The sequence below is a fragment of the Balaenoptera musculus genome, chromosome 3 (assembly GCF_009873245.2).
Source record: "Balaenoptera musculus isolate JJ_BM4_2016_0621 chromosome 3, mBalMus1.pri.v3, whole genome shotgun sequence".
Lineage (NCBI taxonomy): Eukaryota > Metazoa > Chordata > Mammalia > Artiodactyla > Balaenopteridae > Balaenoptera > Balaenoptera musculus.
In genome coordinates, this window is record NC_045787.1 from 157963702 (window position 1) to 157970472 (window position 6771).

Consider the following 6771-nt stretch of genomic DNA (forward strand, 5'->3'; position numbering starts at 1 on the left):
CAGGTTGAATGGTGTCCCTCCAAAAGATATGTCCAAGTCTTAACCTCTAGAACCTATGAATGTGATCTCATTTGGAAAAAAGGGTCCTTACAGATGTAATTAAATGAAAGATCTCAAGATGACATCACCATGGATTTAGAGTGAGCCCAAAATCCAAGGACAAGTGTCCTTATGAGAGACGGAAAAGGAGAAACATAGAGGAGAAGGCCCTGTGATGACAGAGGCAGAAGCTGGAGTGCTGCAGCGACAGGCTAAGAAATGCCTGGAGCTCTCAGAAGCTGGAAGAGGCAAAGAAAGATCTTCCCTTAGAGCCTCCGGAGGGAGCACAGCCCTGCCAACACCTTGATCCTGGACTTCTGGCCTCCCGAACCGTGAGAGAATAAATTCCTGTTGTTTTAAGCCACCCAGTCTGTGGTAGCTTGTTACAGCAGCCCCAGGACACTAACACCCCCACCAGATGACTCTCATCTCGAACACCCCCATCCAATCTTTGTACTATATTTTTCATACCTCTATTAATTATTAAAAATACATATACATTTTTATTTGGATTGCTTTTAACTGTATAAAAGGGCATCAAGCTTCCTGTGATCTTGGGATCACTTACTCTTTTTCCCATGGTGATTCTATTTCTGAGCTGTGGCCATATTGTTACTCATCCCGCTGGGCATACTTTTTGACGGCTGTATAATATTCCACCACCTCCATTCAGCATTTAGGCAGATTCCAGGCGTGGACACCTCCAACACGTCTAGCAATTTCTCTCGAGCATGTTGCAAGGCATGTGAATATTCCACTTGAGGAGGAAGAAACAGCGTGGCCACCACAACACGCCTGCCCCCCAGGTTTCTATGAGTTTCCCAGGAGCCCCATTCCCACCATGCTGGGTATCAACTCACTGGGTAATTTTTGCCAACCAGCTGGATGCAAAGTGGTAGCTCATTGAGGTACTCAGGTTATTCTAATTTTATAATGCAATTCACACAACGTAAAATTCACCACTTTGGCTATTCTAAAGTGACATTTAGTACACTCACAATGCTGTGTGAACATCAGCTCTAGTTCCAGAACATTTTCATCACCTCATAAAGGAAACCCTGTACCTTTAATACAACTTTTGAGCAAAACTAAGCAGCTGTTTAACTGGTATTTAATTCTTGTTTGTTTCTCCTATTCGGGGAAAAAACACAATGTTTGTGTGTATGGGGTGGAGGATCCCTGACTGTAAAAGTAACACATTCTTTTTTTTTTTTTTAAATTATTTATTTATTTATTTATTTTTTGGCTGTGTTGGGTCTCCGTTTCCGTGCGAGGGCCTCCCCCAGCCGCGGCAAACGGGGGCCACCCCCCACCACGGCACGCGGGCCTCCCACCATCGCGGCCCCTCCTGCTGCGGAGCACAGGCTCTAGATGCGCAGGCTCAGCAACCGTGGCCCACGGGCCTAGTCGCTCCGCAGCATGCGGGATCCTCCCAGACCAGGGCCCGAACCCGCGTCCCCCGCACTGGCAGGCAGACTCCCAACCACTGCGCCACCAGGGAAGCCCCAGTAACACATTCTTGATGCTGGAAAAGAAAAAATCAGACAAAACAGAAAAGTAGAAAGAATATAAAACCACCTGGAATCTCACAACTCAGAACACAACGTGCGCCATGATCCCCACCCCCAGATGACTAACGTGAAGAAGATTGACACCAGCAAGTGTTGACAAGGATGGGGAGGAACTGAAACTCCTGTCCTGGCCGCTGGAAATGCAAACTGCTGCAGCCACTTGGAAAGGCAGTTTGGCGGTTTCTTCAAAAGTTAACATAAGTCAGCCTTTCCCCTCCTCAGTATTTAGCCTAGAGAAATGAAAGCAGGTGTTCATAGAAGACCTGGTACATGAATGCTCCCAGCAGCTTTATTTATTAGTAATCGTCCCAAACTGGAAATAACCCAAATGTCCACCATCAAGGGAATGGATGAACACACAGTGGAATACTTCTCAGCAATAAAAAGGTGTGAACTGTTGACACTCCAGCAACAGGGATGCACCTCCAGCCCATTATGCTGAGTGAAAGAATCCAGACGCAAAAGGCTACATACTGCACGATTCCTTTTATATGCCATTCTAGAAAGTGCAAACTAATGTAAACTGACAGAAAACAGGTCAGAGGTTCCAAGGGGAGGGGTGGGAGGAAACATTTAGGGTGATGGTTATGTTCACTATCTTGATGTGGTGACAGTTTCACAGGTGCAGACATATATCAAATGCATCAAATTGTACACATTAAAAATGTGCAGGTTTTGGTATGTCAATTATAACTGAATACTGCTGTTTTAAAAAGCAATGACAGGGCTTCCCTGGTGGCACAGTGGTTGAGAATCTGCCTGCTAATGCAGGGGACACGGGTTCGAGCCCTGGTCTGGGAAGATCCCACATGCCGCGGAGCAACTAGGCCCGTGAGCCACAACTACTGAGCCTGCGCGTCTGGAGCCTGTGCTCCGCAACAAGAGAGGCCGCGATAGTGAGAGGCCCGCGCACCGCGATGAAGAGCGGCCCCCGCTTGCCACAACTAGAGAAAGCCTTCGCACAGAAACGAAGACCCAACACAGCCAAAAATAAATTAATTAATTAATCAATTAAAAAAAAATCTGTCTCTCAAAATTTAAAAAAAAAAAAAAAAAAGCAATGACAATGACAGTATTATAAGAAAAATGGGTGTGTGTGTGTTGTAAGAAAAAAAAAACATAAGAAAAGAACTCAAAGTTGGGATTCACAGATACTTGTATGGGTATGTTCATAGCAGCCCTATTTACAATACCCAAAAGGCAGAAATAACCCAAATGTCCATTAGTGGGTGAGTGGATAAACAAATGTGGTCCATCCAATCAAGGGAATATTACTCAGCCATATAAAGGAATGAAGCACTGATTCATGCTACAACACGGATAAAGCTTTTTTTTTTTTTTTTTTTGGCTGCACTGCACAGCATGCGGGATCTTAGTTCCCTGACCAGGGATCAAACACACGGTCCCTGTAGTGGAAGCATGGGGTCTTAACCAATGGACTGCCAGAGAAGTCCCAACACGGATAGACCTTGAAAACATTATGCTGAGTAAAAGAAGCCAGACCCTAAATGCCGCATGTTGCATGATTCTTTTTCTATGAAAGGTCCAGAACAAGCAAATCCACAGAGACAGAAAGCAGATATTAGAGATTAACTAGGGGTTAAGGGAGGGGGAGATGGGAGTTATTGCTTAATTGGCACTGGGATTCTATTTTGGGAGACGAAAAATTTTGGAAGTAAATAATGGTGATGGTTGCACAACACTTCGTGAATGTACTTAATGCCACTCAATTGTACAGTAAAATGGCGAATTTCATGTTAGGTATATTTTTCCACAGAAAAAGTCTAAAATGATAAAATTCAATTAAAAAGAAAAATACAACACGTGGTTGTGTTGATGGGTTTGGGTTAACTAAAGCAGGTCTGGATTTATATCCCTGCCCTGCTATCGGCTTGCTGTGTGACCTCTCTCAAATGTCTTGGCCTCTCTGTGCCTCACCTGTAAAATGGGATTCTAGTGGCCCCAACACCCGAACAGTGTGTTGAAGGGCATAGGGCAGTATCTGGACAGCAGCCATCAAGCACCAGTTCTCAGTGTCCTTTACTTTGTCTACATTTTCACAATTCATCATTGAAAATTAAAAAAAAAAAAATTATTTCAAACCACACCAAAGTCCCCTCGGGCCTCCACCACAGCTCAGGCTGGGTCCCAAGTAGATCTCGGCCAATCCCAGGCCTGTCCCACTCAGTGACTTAACCCAGCATGGGTCGCACTCCAGAATTCACCCGCCAGTCCTGAATTCACAGCTCTGCCCCACGTCCTGGTCCAGCCCCTCCTCAAGTTCCATGCCAGCCTCCAAGTCCAGGGAAATGGCATTCTTCTCTTGTACCAAGAGAGGTCCCTCGAGGGTAAGCAGCGGCCATGGCTGCTGCAGGGAAATTCCATGACTTTGGAAAAAAGGACATTTAGGATCTTAGCTTTCCCCCAGACTAGCTTCTTTGAAACCCCATCTGTTGGGCTCCTGGCTCCCACAGAAGTGGCCCTCGCCAGCCACGCCTTGCTGAGATGTGGGCAGCCCAGGCTGACCGTGGACCCCATTTGGGGCTCTCCCCAGGAACAGTGGGCACTTGTGGGTTTCTGTGGGCCCCCCCTCGCGGCCCCATTCTTGCTTCAAAGGAGGCTGTTGTGGGACACGGATATGTGGCCAAAGCCCCGGCGATGGTGGTGGGGAAAGAAAAATAGGCATGTGTGTATATTTTACAGCCTCCCTCTGCTCTGTGAACGGCCTCTTTGAAGGTGACGATGGGTCACAGCAGGCCTTGGGTGGGGAGGACAGTGGGTGGCCACCTTGATTCTAATTCAACCACAGGCTGCTTTTTCGGGGGATATGCTGGGGTGTCAGGAGAGGTGGGTTTTGGCCTGGCCTCAAAGCTCCGGTTCCCAAAGAGACTCAAGGCTGCCATTGTGGGTGGCAAGGCTCCAGGAAAGAAGTCAGCCCCCAGGGACCCTCTTCTATTCCCATACGAGGCTGCACGCTGGGATATATTTGGGGCGGAATTCACCATGGATGTTTTAGAAGGCGTTGGGCTGGGAAACTAAATAACACCTCCCAGTGGGCCCGACCCAGGTCATTCTCCCCAGTTCACAGATAGCTGTGTGGCCTCGCAGAGCAGGGAGATGGGTGATAAGCAGAAGTCATCAGAAATCAGTAACTGGTGTAGTGTGTGAGACGGGGACAAAAGGATGGGAAGGAAAACGGACCACGCCACACCCACTAGGAGGGCCACAATCCAAAACGGAAAATAACAAGTGTTGTCAAGGATGTGGAGGAATCGCAACACTTACACGCTGCAAGTTGTAAAAACATGATATGGTGCAGTCGCTGCGGAAAAGTTTGGCGGTTCCTCAAAAAGTTAAACGTTGAAATGCCGCGTGATCCAGAAATTTCACTTCTGGGTATATGTGCAAAAGCGTTGAAAGCAGGGTCTCAAAGAGGTGTTTGTACACACATGTTCACAGCAGCACTAGTCACAATCGCCAAGAGGTGGAAACAATCCAAGTGTCTGATGAATGGATAAACAGAAGGTGGTGCCTCCATACGGTGGAATATTACTCAGCCATAAAAAGGAATGAAGTTCTGACACACGCTACAATGTGATGAACCTCGAAAACGTTATGCCAATTGAAAGAAGCCAGACTTGAAAGGACACACAGTATATGATTCCATTTGTACGAAATGTCCGAACAGGCAAATCCATAGACAGAAAGCAGATTAATGGTTGCCAGGGGCTGGGGGAGGCGGACAGGGAGTGACTGCTTAGCGGGTACAGGGTTTCTTTTTGAGGTGTTGAGAATGTTCTGGAATGAGAAAGAGGTGATGGCTGCACACATAGTTAATGTATTAAGTGGCAGTTTAAAGGGGTAAATTTTTTGTCATATATTTTACCGCCAGAAGAAGAGAGAAAGAAAGGAAGGAAGGCAGGAAGGCAGGAAGGCAGGAAGGAAGGCAGGAAGAAAGAAAGAAAGGAAGGCAGGAAGAAAGAAAGAAAGAAAGAAAGAAAGAAAGAAAGAAAGAAAGAAAGAAAGAAAGAAAGAAAGGAAGGAAGGAAGGAAGGAAGGAAGGAAGGAAGAAAGAAAGAAAGAAAGAAAGAAAGAAAGAAAGAAAGAAAGAAGGAAAGGAAGAAGGAAAGGAAGGAAGGGGAAAGGGAAAGGGAAAGGGAAGGGAAGGAAAAAAGAAGAGAAGAGAGAAGTAAATAGTTCCTTGAGGGGTCAATGGACACCTGGGTGCAGGGCCACTTGCAGGGTCAAATGTGTGACTGCAAATCACTGCCCAGATGTGCCCAAAAGATGGGCACAGTATAAAACCCACCAGACCAACTGAAACGGAATCATCACAGATGAGTTAGAGGACACTGCATGAGGTTCCTGCAGCTGCTGTAACAAAGTATCACAAACTAGGGGGTTTAAAACAACAGAAATTTATTCTCTTGCAGTGCTGGAGGCCAGAAGTCCTAAATCAAAGTGTCGGCATAGTCACACTCTATTTGAGGGCTCTAGGGGAGGATCCTTCCTTGTCAATTCCAGCTGCTGGGGGCTCCAGGCGTCCTTGGCCTGTGGCCACATCACTCTAGTCTCTGTCTTTACATCACCTCCTCCTCTTCTTCTGTCTCTTATAAGGACACTTGTCATTGGATTTAAGGGCCACCCAGATAATCCAGGATGATCTCATCTTGAGATCTTCAACTTAATGACACCTCCAAAGACCCTTTTTCCAAATAAGTTCACGTTCACAGTTTCCGAGAAGACATATCTTTGGGGGACCACCATTCTACCCATTAAACTATCGCTTACACTTGCAGAGGGGTATCTAAGACTCCGAGGAGCGAAGCCACTTCCTCAGGGCCCCTCTGGCAGCTTCTCACTCAGCCCTGGGCAACATTGAAGTCCCCAGGAGGTGCAGTCAAGGCCCAGTGACATTCACAAGGCCAGCACGGCCCGCTAGGCTGCACACCGAGGCTTGAGGCCCAGGAGATCAGAGGGGTTTGTGGACACTAGCAGCCCAGCATCCCCGAGTGAAGGGGTGCAGACTGCCTGGCATCGGCTGCCAGTGCGTGTTCGCTGAGCACCTCTACGTGCTGGGTGCCCTCAGCCCAGGCTGGGCAGAGTCTGTGCACAGAATGCTCAGATGGGCCTGGGGCAGCAGAACTGTCGGTGGTTTAAG